Raw genomic sequence first — 18,253 nt, 5'->3', positions numbered from 1 at the left:
ATTAAGTAGATGGGGATGGAGAAAGAGGATCGTATGAAGTGGGAGAAAGAAGTGTAAAGAGGCATTGGACAACGGAGGAAATTTCAGTTTACACCTTCCTTCCTTCATTTATATTCAGAGTGGATTACAGTAATTTGTGTTGACTGATTTGAAAAGATAAAATCAATCACCAGCTTCCTCTCACCTTCTTCTTAGGCACAATCAAGTCTACGCTCATTTGACTAAATAAACTTGATCTCCTGAGCCCTCCTTCTTCTTTAATGGCATTTTGTTTTATGCACATCTTGCATTAGATTTGATGTGAAGACTGTGCACCCTGGAAAGTGTATTGAATGAGCTTGGCTTGCATGGGAACTGAGAGTGAGGACTTCCTGGTTTAGGAAGTCCCTCGATTTAACCACTCTGTGTTGTGACCTCTAAATTTCAACAAGCTGGGGCCAGCCATGGTTTAACCCTGGGTTGAAATCCCAGTTTGTGGGCCAGAAACAAATCTATTATTTTAAATCATGTGTGTGGGCAAAGGAGCACAGCTAGGGTTGCTATCTCTGACTTGGGAAATTCCTGGAAATTTAGGGTTGGGGCCTGGGGTAGAGTGAAATTTGGAGAGGGGAGGTAGCTCATCAGGGACAGGATGCTATACAGGCCACCCTCCAAAGCTGCCATATTCTGCAGGGGAACACCTCTGTAGTCTAGAGATCAGCTGTCTTTCCAGGAGATCCCCAGACCCCACCATGAGGTTGGTGACCCTAACCACAGCCTCACACTCATCATTGTTTCTTATCGATTCTCTCCATTTCGCATGGTTGCATAGGTGGTTTCTGGGAGCCAATTAAGACCCAATTAAAACCAGCCCAAGTTGTTCCTTGCGTACACGAAGAGTTAAAAACCACCAGCTTTATGTTCCTCAGACACTGGTGGAGATATTTGCAAGAGTTCTGGAAGTTGGAAAGAGAGCCACGGAAAATTTTGAATGTGGAGTTGTGATTTCCAAGCAAGGACCAGATGGCTTAGCTTAGCCTAAAAGCCACTGTTGTTTCTCCAAGGACCATTAACATCTCCAGCTAACCCAGGATCATTGCAGCCATTGATACTGCTGTTTTGAAAAAGCTTTACTCGCTGTAGCTCCATGCACTGCAGGGACAAATCACCTCTCATCTCTCTCTAGCGTTCTGCTGCCCAAAATCATTCACCTCTCTCATTGGTCTGACCCTGGGAGGGCCCTAGGGTTGCCAGGTCCCTCTTCGCCACTGGCGGGAGGTTTTTGGAGCAGAGTTTGAGGAGGGTGGGGTTTGGGGAGGGGAGGGACTTCAATGCCATAGAGTCCAATGGCCAAAGCAGCCATTTTCTCCAGGTGAACTAATCTCTATTGGCTGGAGATCAGTTGTAATAGCAGGAGATCCCCAGCCACCACCTGGAGGATGAGGAAACTAGTACAGGAGCGAACCAGTATAATGAAGTGCAAAAAATATTTTTATGAGCTACTGTGTTTAACAATTACGCACAAACAATTACACATACATATTAACAAGAAATCTTATACATCAACTATACAACCCATCTCATGGACGGTAAGACAAGGAATGTATCTGAACAAGAGTGCAATGTCTCTCACTGTATGTACATCAATCTTCTGTATAAGTATCATACAGGTAAATGAGTAGTTCTGACAATAATAGGTTCAAGGAGGATTTGCTTCAAGGAAGATACGGCCGTTTCAAATTCTTTGGATTCTTCGTCAGTCTTTCCTATGTAACAATAAATTATTTTTAAAATTGCCACAATACATTTATAAATATTTTAACAATAAAAAGTATATAAAATTACTTACAAGCATATTCCTCTGTTATTGCACATCCATAGTAACCAATTTCAAAGTGCTGCATGCATAACAGATCCCACGAAGGGTAACCTTAGCAAATGTAACCATGTATGTAATGTGAAAACTGTTTTCTAAATACCCTTCAACAACAGAAGCCTCTAGCTTAACCTCGTGCAGCTGTGCTGTGCTCGCACGCTGTAAGCTTGACTCTTAAAGGCACACAGACCTATTTGTTACAGGAAGCAAGACAGGTCATTTTCCAAGTTTAAACCAGATGGAGTGACAGTGTTTAAAAGATGGATGAAATATGACTCCTTTTGCCTGAGTAGTCTTTCATTATCGTCCCTACTAAATCTTTTAGGATTTAATCGCCAAAGCACAAAAAAACGTAAATCATTTTCGCTATGGCGAAAACGGAGGAAGTGGTCGACAACCGGAGCTGTGACCACTTGTGCCCTGATCCTAGATCTATGCTCCAGTACACGTGTCTTGACGGCTCGAATGCTCGATCCAACGTAAATTTTGCCACACGGGCAAAGTAAACAATAGACACAGTACTTGGTATGACAATTAGTGAAGGATCTCAATTGAAAAGTGAAGCTGCAGTCAGTTCTTTTGAATTCCTTCACTTCTAGGGCAAAGTTGCATGCAAGACATCCATTGCATTTAAAATGTCCAACTGTAGATGGTGTATGTGTGTGGTTATAAATGTCAGAGTGCACCAATCTATCTTTGATGGAAGCAGTTTTCCTGTACCCAATTTTTGGTGGACTGTTACACCCTGGAATCTCAGCCAGTAAGTGCCAGTGTCTTTTTATAGTTTGAGTAATTAATGGGGATAAATGAGTATACTGTAATGCAAAAGTGAGGGATTGATTATTTGGTGTATTGGGTCTAGATTTATACAGTAGCTGTGATCTATCTAAAATGTCTGCTCTATGCCTAGCTTTGTTAACAACGTTAATAGGATAACCCCTATTAACTAAGGCTGATGTTAAATTAGTGGCTGCTTGTTCGTAGTCTCTTTGAGTGGTGTTGTTCCGTTTTGTTCTGACAAATTGCCCATAGGGTAAGTTTTGTCTCAAATGTCCTGGATGAAACGAATTAAAGTGCAGCAGTGCATTTCTGTCAGTCTTCTTCTTAAAAAGGGTGACAGCAAGCTTATTATTATTTCCCTTGTAAACCATAGTATCTAAAAAGGCTATTTGCTGTGTGCTGCATTTACCAGTAAATTTAATGGTGGCACAACCATTGAGCCACTGCAAAAATTCATCCAAAATATGTCCGGGGAGAGCAGAAATATGAGATCATCAATGTAACGTCTAAAGCCCCATATGTAGTTCTTAAAAGGATTATCATCATAAATGAATCTGCGTTCGAAATCTGCCATAAAAATATTGGCAATAGTGGGGGCTACTGCAGAACCCATGGCAATGCCTCCCACCTGTAAATAAAGTTGACTGTCAAACCGAAAAAAGTTATGCTTAAAGACCACGTCTAAAAGACACAACAAAAACCTGGAGGAAGGAACTGGATCTATGCGGGATGTAAGAAGCTGTTCTATAACTCTGCGGGTGTACTCAAGCGGAACATTAGTATATAATGCCACTACATCTACAGTGGCTAAAATACAACCAGATGGTACATTCACATTCTCAATATAGCGAATAAAATCGCCAGTGTCTTGCAGATATGATTCTGTATCTAAAGCGAACTGTCTAAGATGAAAATCTAAAAATTGTGCTATTGGCTCTAATATGCTCTGCGAAGCAGAAACTATGGGGCGTCCGGGGGGGATTCTGCCGGGTTTGTGGATTTTGGGTAAAGTGTACATTACAGGCATCCTAGGGTGTTTATTAAGCAAAAATTCTGCTGTGGGATTGTCAATTTCACCATTTTGTAATGCTTCCTGTAGAATGTTCTGAATGAGAGATGAAATGATATTGGTGGGATCCTTAGAGATTTTCTGATAATAATCTGTTTGACCTAATTGATGCATAATTTCTTCAACATAGTCTTTTTTATCCTGTAAAACTATTGCTCCGCCTTTGTCAGCAGGGTGGATGACTAGATTCCTATCTGAAGCTAGACTGTCAAGGGCAGTCTTTTCCAACATCGTCAAGTTATGGTGTTTTGGAACCTTAGTGTTTTCTAATTTATGTATGTCTCTCATAACGGCTACTTGGAAGGCATTTATCATAGGATTTGTACTGTTAGGGTTAAATTTGGATTTAGGTCGAAACGGAGTAAATGAACCAGACGTTGCCTTGAAATGATCTTTTAATTTAATTAGTCTAAATAACTTAAATAAATCAATACGAGTCTGGAAAGAGGAATATGAAGGTGTCGGGACAAAACCCAAACCATAGTTCAAAACTTTCACTTCCATAGGTGTCAACATTCTAGATGATAAATTAACAATCAAGTTGTCTTCTTCTTGTAAGGGCGTTTGTCGGAAAAATTAACATTGTCATCACGAGGGCGGAGACCATAGCTCTGGTTGGAACTAGAGCTTGAAATCGAATCACTATTTGAATCAACATCACTAAACTGATTGTAATTCCTCCTATAGCCCTGACGTTTGTTAGGTTGATTGTCCCTCATCTTATTCTGATGGTATCGCTTGTCATTTCTATGCTCTTCAGAATAATACCATAAATACACTTTTTTGGAAGAGTATCTCTCTTAAATTTTTTTGCTTTGAATTCTCTGATATCATCAGAGAATTTCTTAATTTCAGACTCCAATTTTTCAAAATGAATTTTAAAATTATCAGAACTCATTTTTTCTTCTAAGGTTTGCCTGGTTTTCTGTATATCCATTTTTATATTGACTGCTTCCTTTTTTGCCTGATCTATAATGAGCAGCATCAAGTCAATCGAGCAGCGATTCAGAATAGCCACCCACTTGTCCTTAAATTCAACATTTTCCCTAAACAGAGTAGGAATTTTATTCATTCTGAGGCCCCTAGGAATAATATTAGCTCTTACATAATCCGATAGCACAGCAGCATGCAATTCAGTACGAGTAAGCTTTTTCAAACGGTAGCTCAATGCTGACATATCAATTTCATCTTTCTCAAAATCCACATCACATACACTAGGTAAATCTTTTAAAATCAAATCACGTTCAGCTACACTGAAGGCAAACGTATTAGTCATATTCGCCATAGTGCCACTCAGAAGTGGGGGAGAAAATAGACACCACTGTACTATTATCAACCGATGAGGAAACTAGTACAGGAGCGAACCAGTATAATGAAGTGCAAAAAATATTTTTATGAGCTACTGTGTTTAACAATTACGCACAAACAATTACACATACATATTAACAAAAAATCTTATACATCAACTATACAACCCATCTCATGGACGGTAAGACAAGGAATATATCTGAACAAGAGTGCAATGTCTCTCACTGTATGTACATCAATCTTCTGTATAAGTATCATACAGGTAAATGAGTAGTTCTGACAATAATAGGTTCAAGGAGGATTTGCTTCAAGGAAGATACGGCCGTTTCAAATTCTTTGGATTCTTCGTCAGTCTTTCCTATGTAACAATAAATTATTTTTAAAATTGCCACAATACATTTATAAATATTTTAACAATAAAAAGTATATAAAATTACTTACAAGCATATTCCTCTGTTATTGCACATCCATAGTAACCAATTTCAAAGTGCTGCATGCATAACAGATCCCACGAAGGGTAACCTTAGCAAATGTAACCATGTATGTAATGTGAAAACTGTTTTCTAAATACCCTTCAACAACAGAAGCCTCTAGCTTAACCTCGTGCAGCTGTGCTGTGCTCGCACGCTGTAAGCTTGACTCTTAAAGGTACACAGACCTATTTGTTACAGGAAGCAAGACAGGTCATTTTCCAAGTTTAAACCAGATGGAGTGACAGTGTTTAAAAGATGGATGAAATATGACTCCTTTTGCCTGAGTAGTCTTTCATTATCGTCCCTACTAAATCTTTTAGGATTTAATCGCCAAAGCACAAAAAAACGTAAATCATTTTCGCTATGGCGAAAACGGAGGAAGTGGTCGACAACCGGAGCTGTGACCACTTGTGCCCTGATCCTAGATCTATGCTCTATGCTTTGGCGATTAAATCCTAAAAGATTTAGTAGGGACGATAATGAAAGACTACTCAGGCAAAAGGAGTCATATTTCATCCATCTTTTAAACACTGTCACTCCATCTGGTTTAAACTTGGAAAATGACCTGTCTTGCTTCCTGTAACAAATAGGTCTGTGTGCCTTTAAGAGTCAAGCTTACAGCGTGCGAGCACAGCACAGCTGCACGAGGTTAAGCTAGAGGCTTCTGTTGTTGAAGGGTATTTAGAAAACAGTTTTCACATTACATACATGGTTACATTTGCTAAGGTTACCCTTCGTGGGATCTGTTATGCATGCAGCACTTTGAAATTGGTTACTATGGATGTGCAATAACAGAGGAATATGCTTGTAAGTAATTTTATATACTTTTTATTGTTAAAATATTTATAAATGTATTGTGGCAATTTTAAAAATAATTTATTGTTACATAGGAAAGACTGACGAAGAATCCAAAGAATTTGAAACGGCCGTATCTTCCTTGAAGCAAATCCTCCTTGAACCTATTATTGTCAGAACTACTCATTTACCTGTATGATACTTATACAGAAGATTGATGTACATACAGTGAGAGACATTGCACTCTTGTTCAGATACATTCCTTGTCTTACCGTCCATGAGATGGGTTGTATAGTTGATGTATAAGATTTCTTGTTAATATGTATGTGTAATTGTTTGTGCGTAATTGTTAAACACAGTAGCTCATAAAAATATTTTTTGCACTTCATTATACTGGTTCGCTCCTGTACTAGTTTCCTCATCGGTTGATAATAGTACAGTGGTGTCTATTTTCTCCACCACCTGGAGGATGGCAACCCTAGAGGGCCCCTCTCCAAATAGCTACATTTGGTTTCATTCCTGCCTTCCCATAAACTCTGACCTGACCTTTCCTCCATGTTCTCATGTCTCAGTTCATCCTCTTGTTTACCCCCTTTGCCCCCTGGGGTCCACTCTCCTCGGACATTCAAAGCTACTTTGGTCCCTCAAAACACTCCTGTCTGTTCTCCCTCACTGCCCCTTAACTCCTGCCAAGTGTGAATCAAGGTTCATTACAGGATTCACTCCTCTTGCATACAGGTTTGAACTGTCTGACCATTCCAGAGCTTCTACCACTGTGTGGTGGAATAGCTTTCCTGAGGAGGCCAGGAAGACACCTCTCCACACACACCTAGTTCGCTTTTGGGAGGCTGTGCAATACCAAGGCATTCTGATGTGCATTTGTGTGTACTTGGGCTCTCTGATGTTCTAATTTTATGGACCTGGGCTGAAAAACGAGTCTTTGTTATACAACACAAATGTGATATTGTTAGGAGTATTTTTATACCTGTTTCGTTATGATTTTAAATAGCATTGTAACCCACGTCAAGTTTCTTATTAGAGATAGGTAGGCCTTTCATGCAGGACTTTTCCCCACGGCCACCCCCGCCGAGTATGCATGCCTTTTCCACCCACCAGAGGTTGCCTCGCTCTCCCTGCGCATTTTGCCCATGTTTTCCAGATGCTATTTTAGCCAGAATCTGGAAAATGCAGGTAAAATGCGCAGGGAGAGCGAGGCGACCTCTGCTGGGTGGAAAAGGCATGCATAAGCAAAAGGAAGGCCCAAAGCATTCGGCCGGGGTGGCCATGGGGAAAAGTCCCTGCATAAAAGGCCAAAAACTTTAAAATGCATAGATAAATAGGATTTGCTTTTAAGGACTGCATAACTGATGAAAAGCACCATCAAGTTGCAGCCAACTTATGGCAACCCCATGAGGTTCTGAAAGTAAGAGATATTTAGCGCGGCTTTACCATTGCCTGCCTCTGTGTAGCAATCCTTGGACTTCCAAGAACTAACCAGGGCTGGCCTTCCAAAATCAGGCTAGCCTGGGCAATCTGGGTCAGGGTGTGATGATATACACATTACATGCATGTTCTTGACTACATTTCACACCCTTTGTAGAGAGACCACCAGCAAGTCAGGAAAAGTAGCAGACCTTTTATCTTTGACAGCCAAATAATGAAATTGAAGGGGGGGGGGCGAGAATTATTGTCGTTTAATTACAATAAAATGCTAATTGTAACCTTTTAAATCTTGCTTGAGCAGTTAATGATCATAATCAGATATAATCTCAGCACATCCTTGTATGATTTTTAGGATCTCATTGAGAACCAATCCCTTATCTGTAGAATCATCAAATAATAATACTTTGTTAAGATAGTGGATGCCCCTTTGCCTATACCATGTGTTTCCTCAGCGATAACAGTTTGTAGGGGGGAGAAAAATGAATGTTTTAACCAAATGAAATTTTACATGTAAGGAACTCTTTCAAAAACAGTTTTTGGTTATTCCAACCATAATGCTATACGATGGGGAATCCAAGAGACAATACTGTCTGTCCACTAGTTGGCACCATGACACAAAGCATGTGGTAAAGAGACGTCCAGTGGTGCAACAAAATTTATTCTGGCATAAACTTTCCTAAATCAAAGCTCATTTCACCAGATGCACGTTAATTGGGCCCCTGCATTTATATTAGCACCAGAAAGGGTGTTACAAAGTGATCCCATCCAAAGAGTAACCAATTCCCCCACACCTAACTGTTGATAACACAGGATCAAAATTGAATCTGAAACAAGATAAGCAGATCCAGTTGGAAATTACAAAGGTCTCTCTGCAGTAATTAACATCTGTTAGAGGCTGGGATATTAACAGCTACAGTGAGTGAGGAAGCCCCCCTTTTTAAGATCTATATGGAGTACTGAACTTATTCCTGAATTTTAATTCTGCACTTTCATGTTTAAGATGCCCACGGGAATCTGAGTAATAAAGTGTTCTTGAATTGGGTGTGGCGTGATGGTTTCAACGTCGGACTAGGATATGAGAGACTCCAGTTCAAATCCTCACTCAGGTCACAGAAACTTGCTGGGTGACCTAGGTGTGACCCACTCTCAGCCAAACATTCCTCACAGGGTGGTTGTGGGGATAAAATGGAGGAGAGGAGAAAGATGTACGCTGCTTTGAGTCCCCATTGGGGAGAAAAGCGGGGTATAAATGAGGAACCAACATATTGAAATGAGGGGGGAAATTTAAAAAATATTTCAAAGTTCATTTCCTCTTGACTAAGTACAAGGAGACAATCCCCTGCCCTGAGGAGCTTCCAGTCCGAAACGTGACATAACAAACAGAAGTGGAAATGGAGAAAAACATGGAAAGAAGACAAGTGCGTTTCAGAGGGTGAGTTCGTTACTAAGAGATTGGTTGTGGCATAACATTTCATGGACTGAAGCCATAACATTTCATGGACTGAAGCATCAGATGCACTGTGCTGAGAAATGCAAACAATATTAATAAATACATAAAATATAGATTTTAGTTGGCATACATACACATACTTACTTGTGTAAGCTCTTGTATGCAGAGGGGGGGGGGAATTAACAGTGAGGCCAAAAGGCCATACAACGTAGACGGCAACAGTGAATCTTCAGAGCCTAAACCCCTACCGCAGCAGTAAGGAGTGGTAATGCTCTTTTTCTAACCATGCTATCTGGCCGATTATCACCCAGTTTCTATTTTGCCCTTCCTGGGCACGATGTTAGAGCCACAGCGGAACAACTCCAGGTCTTCCTAGATAATTTATCTGCCCATGACCCCTTTCAGTCAGGTCTCAGGCCAGGCTGTAGGATGGAGACAGTACTGGTGGCCTTAGTTGATCTCCAGCTTTGCCTCTTTGTCGCTCCCACTGAATTTATCAGCAGTCTGATACTGCGGACCATGCCATCTCACCCATGCATTTGGAGGTAGAAGCAGGGATTGGGGGATGTGCCTCGGATTGGTTTTAATCGTTCCTTATGGGCAGGACTCAAAGGGTTGCTGATGGAGACCAGTTGTCATCAGTGTGGTACTTGTCTTGTGGGGCTCCACAAGGTTGTCTTTCCCCTCCACACTATTCAAGCTCTTGTATAAAAGCGCTTAAGAGAAATCATTTGTGTGTTGGTGTAGCTACCCACTTATACACATTCTCAGTGGAGGCTCTCACCGTGCAGAATGTGCAAAACATAAATGTTCAGAAGTGCATTTTTATAAATGGATTAAAACGGTAGTGGAACAGAACTGTCCAGGACGGCACCTTTAGAAATGAATAGGAGGAACGCATAAAGCTCTGATGTGAAGACTGTGCACCCTGGAATGTGTGCAGAGAAGCTGTTCTGACTCCCAGCCACATCTGACACCCCTCACCAAATTCTTCTCCGATTGTGGAAAAGGTGGGTGCCCGAAATCTCTTATTTTGTCCAGAGACCTTTTATTTCCACCCATGTACAAGATTTCTCTCAAGTCTGGCAATACTGTGCCTGGGCCAGTCAGGAAATCTCCGGCCCCACCCTTCTCCCTCTGACCATTTCCCCATGAAAATCTGTTTCAACAGGAATACGTTATGCAGGCTCCTCCCACCGTGCATGGTAAAACCTTTGGAGTCGTTTCTTTCAAGATAAAGAACGCTGGTTTCTTGCTCCCTCCACACATAACTGACAAGTGAACGGATTCGCAGAAAGCTGCAAAAACCCACCGCTGGGGGCTTGGGGGCAAGAGAAGGGTGAGTTGGCTGTCTCAAAGTACTACTTGCGTCAGGTGATAGGAAAGAGGAAAGGGCAGGGATTCTTGCATGGGAGACTAAATCCCAGCAGGCTCTGCCCCAAGCCAGTCGGCCTGTTCTCTCTGCTAGGTTGTTGACTCTTGTACTCAACTGCATTGATTCCTGCCGCATTCCTTGGCTAACAACTACGACCATAAGGCAATGGGTGTTGCGGGAGAATTAATTTTCATTCACTCTTCGACCCCTATGTGTTTCTCATCTGAAATACAAGACTATTGTACTTTGTTCATATTATGAGAAAACAAGACTCACTGGAAAGACAATAACACTAGGGAAAATTAAAGGCACCAGGAAAAGAGGAAGACGCAACATGAGGTGGATGGACTTAAAGGAAGCCAAAGCCCTCCATTTGCAAGGCTGGGCAAGGCTGTTAACAATAGGACATTTTGGAGGCCATTGATTCATAGCGTCACCCTAAGTTGGAAATGACTTGTCAGTACTTTATACACATACACCAGACCTAGGGCCGAATTTAAATACGATGCTGGCTTGTGAAAATTCTCTTCTATGGGACTTTGTACCCACAACAGCGCCTCTTGGACCCGTGCCCCTACTGGATGGTTAAAGTCAGTCAGGATGCAATGTGGGCCCCTCTGGGAGAGATTATTAACTTGTCCTTTAGTACAAGGACCTTCCCAGGGGGTGTTAAAAGAGGCAGTGGTGCGTCCGCTCTTAAAGAAACCATCTTTAGATCTTAGAGATCTTGCCCACTACTGCCCGGTATCAAATTTATCGTACCTGGGTAAGGTAGTTGAGAGAGCGGCGGCCAAGTAGCGTCAAGCTGTCCTGGATGAAGGATCGGTTTTGGACCCATTTCCATTCGGCTTCCACCCTGGTCATGGAGTGGAGATGGCTCTGGTCACCCTGGATTGTGGCAGGTTGAGGCTGCTGATTCTTTTAGACTTAACAGCAGCCCTCGAGATGGTCGATCTCACAATCTTTTAATCCACCGGCTCGCCGACATTGGGATCCAGGTTTCAGCCTTTCAGTGGCTGCGCTCCTTTCTCCAGAGTCAGGGGCAGAGGGTAGAGCTGGAAGACGAGGTGTCGCAGTGGCGCCCCTCGGTGTGTGGGGTTCATCAAGGGTGATCCTCTCCCCTATGTTGTTCAAGGTGCTGGTTTGGACCTTTAAAGCTTTACATGGTCTGAGACCGTATCTGTGAGACCGCCTCTCCTGGTATACCCCCCCCCCCCCAGAGAACGTTACACTCTCCAAGTAACAATCTGCTGGTGGTCCCTGGCCCAAAGAGTGTCCTGCTCTTCTTGACCAGGCTTTTCCGGCACTGGCCCCTGCCTGGTGGAGTAGCCTCCCAAATGAGATCAGGGCCCTGCAAGAGTCGTCTGCTGGGTAATCCATTTTTCATTCATACTGATTATTTATATTCATGGGGCTGTTTTTAATTTGTTGGTTTATTTAATAAATGGTTTTGATGTATTTGTGGAATCTAACTTGTTCCAATTTTGTTATAAGACGCTCTAAGCCTGGCTTTGCTGGGGAGAGCGAGATATAAGAAGAAGAAGAAATAAATAAATAACCCCTGGGGTTGTTTTTCCCAGCTTGGTTGTTTGTGGAAAGAGATTTTTTTGCTCCTGTACAGAGCTTTGGTGCTTCTGTGCCCCTCCTGAGTTTTCTTTCCTGCAAGTGAGGGGGCCTGGATGTCCCAAACATATAGGTTCTAATTGTAAAGTGCCTTGAGCAGGACTCTGAAGAGAAGATGTAGAAATTTCCTAAATAAGTAAATTCTATCCTTATCACCTAGGATACTCATGAAGTCTACTTACTTATTTGTTTGTTTATTCATTAGGTTTTTACCCCGCTCTCTTTCTCGGCCAAGGCCGGGCTCATAGCGGCTAAAGTCTAGTGTTCTTATTATCATATTGGCCATCCCGTTCCTGAAACCCATGAGATATCTGGCCCTCAGAGTCAAGAGTAGGGTTACCAAGGGGGAAATGTCCTGTCTTGTGTTTTCTGTTGCTTCTTCTGGGATGCTTCCCTTTCAGGTGCTGCAATGACTAGTCTCCTCCTTTGGTTCTTTGGCTTCCAGGTCCTTTCCCTTCAGGAATCCAATTCTTCTGCTGACGATGATACTGTACTACTCATCAGCAGTGGCCGTATCCGGGGAAAGCATCTCCCAGCTGGCTCAAAAGCAGTCACAGCCTATCTGGGTATCCCCTATGCAGAACCCCCTGTGGGGAAATTGCGATTCCAGAAGCCTGTTCCCCATATGCCATGGAGCCACATCCTGGAAGCCACCAACTTTGGCAATTCATGCACCAAATACTTCTTTCAGACATTCCAGGTGCTGAAATATTTAATGCCAGCACATCCCTTTCAGAGGACTGTCTTTTCCTCAATGTCTGGGTACCCAATCCCCGGCCTCCAACACCAGCTGCTGTCCTTGTCTGGATCTATGGTGGAGGATTTTATACTGGCACAACTTCCATGGTTCTGTACGATGGGGCGTTCTTAGCTACCACCGAGAACATCATTGTGGTCTCCATGAATTACCGCCTGGGAGCTCTAGGCTTCCTTTCATTACCACCAGCCGCCCCAGGAAACATGGGCCTGTTGGACCAGCAGTTGGCCCTGAGATGGGTGAGGGAGAATGCAGCTGCCTTTGGAGGAGACCCTACTCGGATAACCATTTTTGGCGAGAGTGCTGGAGGAGCGGCTGTCAACTATCACCTCCTCTCAAGAGGGAGTCAGCCTCTCTTTGACCGTGCTGTGCTGCAGAGTGGGACGGCCGTTGCCCCCTGGGCTTGGGTGAGTCCTGAGGAGGCAAAGAGGAGAGCTCTGGTCTTGGCCCAGCTGATGGGCTGTGCACAGAATGAGAGCAGTGCCATAGTGGAGTGCTTGCAGGAAAAGGGAATGGAAGAATTCCAAACCTACCTGTTCTCAGTTGTGGATCCCACGATTGCTCTGAACCTTCCCTTCGTACCAACGACAGATGGAGATTTTCTTCCTGATGACCCACAGAAACTGGTAGAGTCCAGGCGATTTCAGTCTAAACCTATTATGATTGGGACCACCTCTGACGAAGGGTCCTTCTTTATCTCCTACACTGCTCCTTTCTTATGTACATCCAATGAATGCCTTTTGACCCAAGACAAGCTCTTGGAGGGGCTGAAGATGTGTGTACGCAATGCAACCGATGACTTCATCCAAGCCATCGCTCAGAAGTACAGCCAAGCGGAACCAGAGGGCCCAGCACGGTATCGTTCCGCCTTGTCCCAGGCATGGGGAGATTACTTGTTTGTATGTCCAGCATACGAAGTTGCCACAGAGACTGCAAAGACTGGAAGCCCTGTGTATGCTTACACTTTCACCCACCGCAGTATTGGTTCAGTCTGGCCTGAATGGATGGGGTCCAACCATGGATCGGAGGTCCCATACCTTTTTGGGACTCTGACGTTAATAACAAGAACCAATGAAACTCATACGGAGGCGGAGTTAGCGCTAATCCTCCAAGTGATGCGTTACTGGGCAGAGTTTGCCAGAAGCAGGTAAGATAACTTGTAGATATTTACTCGTAAATGTTCACCATCCCTGGCCCTGAAAATACAGGAGGTAGCGCTTCCCTAAGGTTTCTTTGTCACAGACCATGTTAGGAACTAGCATCCATTTTAAACACATGCCCATTTCTGACGCCTATGAAAGGAAATGCCTACTTGTTAACTAGAAATAACCTCACCTATATACACTGGTTCAATTCATTTGTCAATTTGAGACATTTCTTAGTATTACTTAGTACATTTTTATCCTGCCCTTCCTCCAAGGGACTCAACATAGCGCATATGGTTCTCCCAGTGTCCATTTTAATCTCACAACAGCCCTGTGAGTTAGGTTAGGCTGACAGAGAGAGAGAGCGACTAGTCCAAAGTTTCACCCTAGCGAGTTTCATGCCAGAATGGGGATTTGAATCAGGATTTCCCAGATCCTAGTCTGGATCCAGCATTACACTACGCTCACTTTTACATCAGGTTGCCAACCTCCAGTTTTGGATGGCGGATTCTATGGCACTGTACCCTGCTGAGGTCCCTCCCCTCCCCAGGCTCCACTCCCAAAATCTCCAGGTATTTCCCAACCCAGAGCCGATAACCCTACTTTTATGTCGTGTGGACCATAACATTTCTGTTCCTTCCATTCGATGTTAAACTTCCAAGGTAGCTTGTGAAAGCCTAAAAGCAGTTATTTAATAATAACAATGAAATAACAATGAAGCAGAAAGGTTTTTTAAACTATCACATTGCAGATGCAGCAAAAAGCAAGTTGGTCATTAAAGGTTTGAAGAAAATATAATTGGCTGATACCTAGCACGTATCTCTGGGAAGGACATACCACAAATGGGGATGCCCCACAGAAAAGGCCTTTACTGTGGTCAATGCCTGCCTAATTTCAGAAGTCAGGGTCACCCGAATCACCGCCTCTACAAAGAATCTTAAGTGGCAGCCATATGAGTTTGTGGTGCCATTAACAAGGCCCAGATTCTTGGATACATGTTGGTGGGGATGAAAGCTTTCCAGATCTAATTAATGTTAAATCAGTACTCTGATTACAAATGTGAGTGGAAGATGTTAGGGGGCCTTACCAAGGTATGTATTTTACTGATCTGATTGCATTTTTTAGACTATGTAATCTATCTTGAGAATCAATGAGACAGGTGAAATGTCAATGAAGTAAGTGAATAAATAATCAGACAACATATATTGTGTCCCTTACATAGAACTAGTTCCTTCTCTGACTTCTTGGATCATGATATTTTTGCCTCCTCTACAGCAATCCCACCCCTTCAGATGCTGGTGAGACAAAATGGCCACTCTACAACCCTGCAGAGCAGAACTTCTTTCGCATCAGCACAGAGCCGCCTCAAGTCATGAAGCCCTCACCCGCTCGGCACTGTGGTTTCTGGAAGGCCCTCTTATCAGAGGCATCAAGCCCACGTGAGTTGAGGCCCTGAAAGGGGGAGATGGAACCCAAAGCCATTCCCTGAGGTAGACATTTACCCCAAACTCTGTTTGGATCAAAAGCTAGGGGCTTTCCTGCATTCTCTTTTTCTTTGTCTCCAAGTTCCTGTTTCGTCACTGTTTTTAAAAGTTCTGCACATGTTGTGCTCCCTCTAGTGGTCCATTCGATATCAAGACTGAAAAGCTGCTGTTTAAATCAGCAGGGAAATAAACTAGATTTAATCTACTGCTATATCAAATCGACCACTAGAGGGAGTAAAACACATGCAGAACTTTTAAAAAACACTGAACAAACAAGAACTTTGAGACTAGCAGAAAGAGTATACAGAAAAGGCCTTGGTCTAGAGCAGTGGTTCCCAACCTTTTTTTGACCAGGGACCACTAGGACTTTTTTGTTCAGTGCAGGGACCCCAAGGTTCAAAATAAAAATTCTGGGAATTTGAAAATAAACTTTAATCATAACTGTTAGTTAAACATTAAACTTAGAATTATATTTCAATATATATATTTTATAATAGAGAACTTTTAATTGAAAATATTAATTTATTATAGGTTTATAACTTTGTTTCGCGGACCTTAATTAAGTTCTCGCGGACCCCTGGTCCATGGACCCCTGGTTGGGAACCAGTGGTCTAGAGACAACAGAACAATGCTAAGGCCATTCTAGACCTGCTTACGATAGCAACTGTGCCTCTCTCTGTTATAACTCCTACACCAAAATTAGGCAGCGCCAGAGGGGAAGGATTAGGACTAGTCTCTGTTCCCTCTGCCTTGCATATTAACTTGAAAAAATCCCCAGTGGCTCTAGTCATCTTGGGAATATAGATAGTTTTCAAAGATATGGGATAATAACAAGTTTCTTTTACAAGCTAGGATTGAGAATTTAACAATCCTTGCGGTGTTTTATTCCCTCATAAAGCATGTTCGATAACAGTCTGGGCTCAGGCCTTTTCAGTGGCTGCCCCATATCTCTGGAACAGCCTCTCGGCTCCGGCCTTCTTAGCCAGGCTGCATAGTGAGCTATTTCAGAATGCTTTGGGGGCAGCCTGACCCTGGGCAAAAAGAGAATACCCTGTTGGGAGGGGGATAAGGTACTTTGGTTTTTATATCTGTTGTTTTAATGTTTATCAAATAGTCGTTATACTATTGTTACCTGTTTTGGGACCTGAGATAGTCCTGAGAAAGGCCAGACATATAAATATTTTAAATAAATGTGAAAACGTGGTGCCTCGTCTTAGCTAACGTTGATCAGTCAGCTGTCTAGAAAGCAACAATTTCAGTTTGGGTGGTCACATGATAATATGTTTGTTTCTGGTTTATCTGTTCTAACTCAGTAGGAAGCTCATTTTCTTGGCCTTCTTTCTTACCACAGACCAGCCTCCAAAAGATTCTGTTCCATCCAGCCCAGAAGGCAATAGGAAGCAAGAACTGTGAATTAAGTAGATGGGGATGGAGAAAGAGGATTGTATGAAGTGGGAGAAAGAAGTGTAAAGAGGCATTGGACAACGGAGGAAATTTCAGTTTACACCTTCCTTCTTTCATTTATATTCAGAGTGGATTACAGTAATTTCTGTTGACTGATTTGAAAAGATAAAATCAATCACCAGCTTCCTCTCACCTTCTTCTCAGGCACAATCAAGTCTACATTCATTTGACTAAATAAACTTGATCTCCTGAGCCCTCCTTCTTCTTTAATGGCATTTTGTTTTATGCACATCTTGCATTTGATTTGATGTGAAGACTAGGGCTTTTGAAAAAAAATTCGGTATAGTTCAGATTTGGCCAAATTCGGCCCGTCTGGATTCGGGATATGCCGAAGTCCGAACTCCCCCGCTTCGGGTCCGTGCAATTTGGCGCAAATTCAAAGTTCGGGAAAAAAATTCGGCCGAATAAAGCCATTAAAAACACAACCGCGCCTTTCCGCTGCTCCGGGGGGGGAGCATTTTTGGGGGTAGAGGTCCCAAACTTTCAGCGGAGCTTCAAAGGACCCTTCTTGCAAGACCCACCAAGCTTTGTAAAGATTGGGTCAGGGGGAGCTGAGATATGAGCCCCAAAAGGGGTCCCCCCACCCTTAATGTGCATCTCTGAGCAGAGCTTGCTGCCCACGCACCAAGCTCCCAGCCCCGACAAACAGCTGAGCTGCGGGGAGCAAGGGCGGGGCAGGTGCAAAGAAGTTTGCAAAGCAACACAACTGCAAAGCAACACAACTGCAAAGCAACACAACCATGCAAAGCAACATGTTTGCCACCATGCAAAGCAACACCTGACACCTGGGAGTTTGCAAACCATGGAAAGGGACAGAGGCAGCTAGCTATGCATAATGAGCAGGAGGGGTGGAATTTCCCCTTTTGCATCGGACTCGAGTCGGGACCAGGCAAATGCATTCTTTAAGTCACCATTTAAAAACCAGTTTTGAGCAAGCATCAAAATAGACCTAACCGATCTTATGAATGAGGGAAAACCTGAGGACACACAACTGAAGCCCCTCCTCAAACCAGGGAGGGAGAGACTCGAGGGGGCACACACACCCCAGGCAGAACGGGCGAAAGTCCCCTTTGGCTTCCCCACCCACCCACAGAACTGCTCCCTCCCCACACACACACAGACTCTGCTTCCCCCCCACACACACACACACAAGAGAAAAATTATAGATTAAAGCCCCCAAAGGGGTCTTACTGTGGCTGTCTTCTGTTCCATCAGGAAGGGCTGGGAGGACT

At 43.1% G+C, this 18,253-nt stretch overlaps 1 pseudogene; it reads left to right on the top strand.

The window, feature by feature from the left end:
• Nucleotides 1-12,580: 12,580 nt before the first annotated feature.
• LOC130492963 (acetylcholinesterase-like) lies at nt 12,581-16,970 on the top strand (annotated as a pseudogene).
• The last annotated feature ends 1,283 nt before the right edge of the window (nt 16,971-18,253 follow it).

This window comes from Euleptes europaea, chromosome 1 (assembly GCF_029931775.1).
Source record: "Euleptes europaea isolate rEulEur1 chromosome 1, rEulEur1.hap1, whole genome shotgun sequence".
Taxonomy (NCBI): domain Eukaryota; kingdom Metazoa; phylum Chordata; class Lepidosauria; order Squamata; family Sphaerodactylidae; genus Euleptes; species Euleptes europaea.
This window is presented reverse-complemented; position numbering and strand designations above follow the sequence as displayed.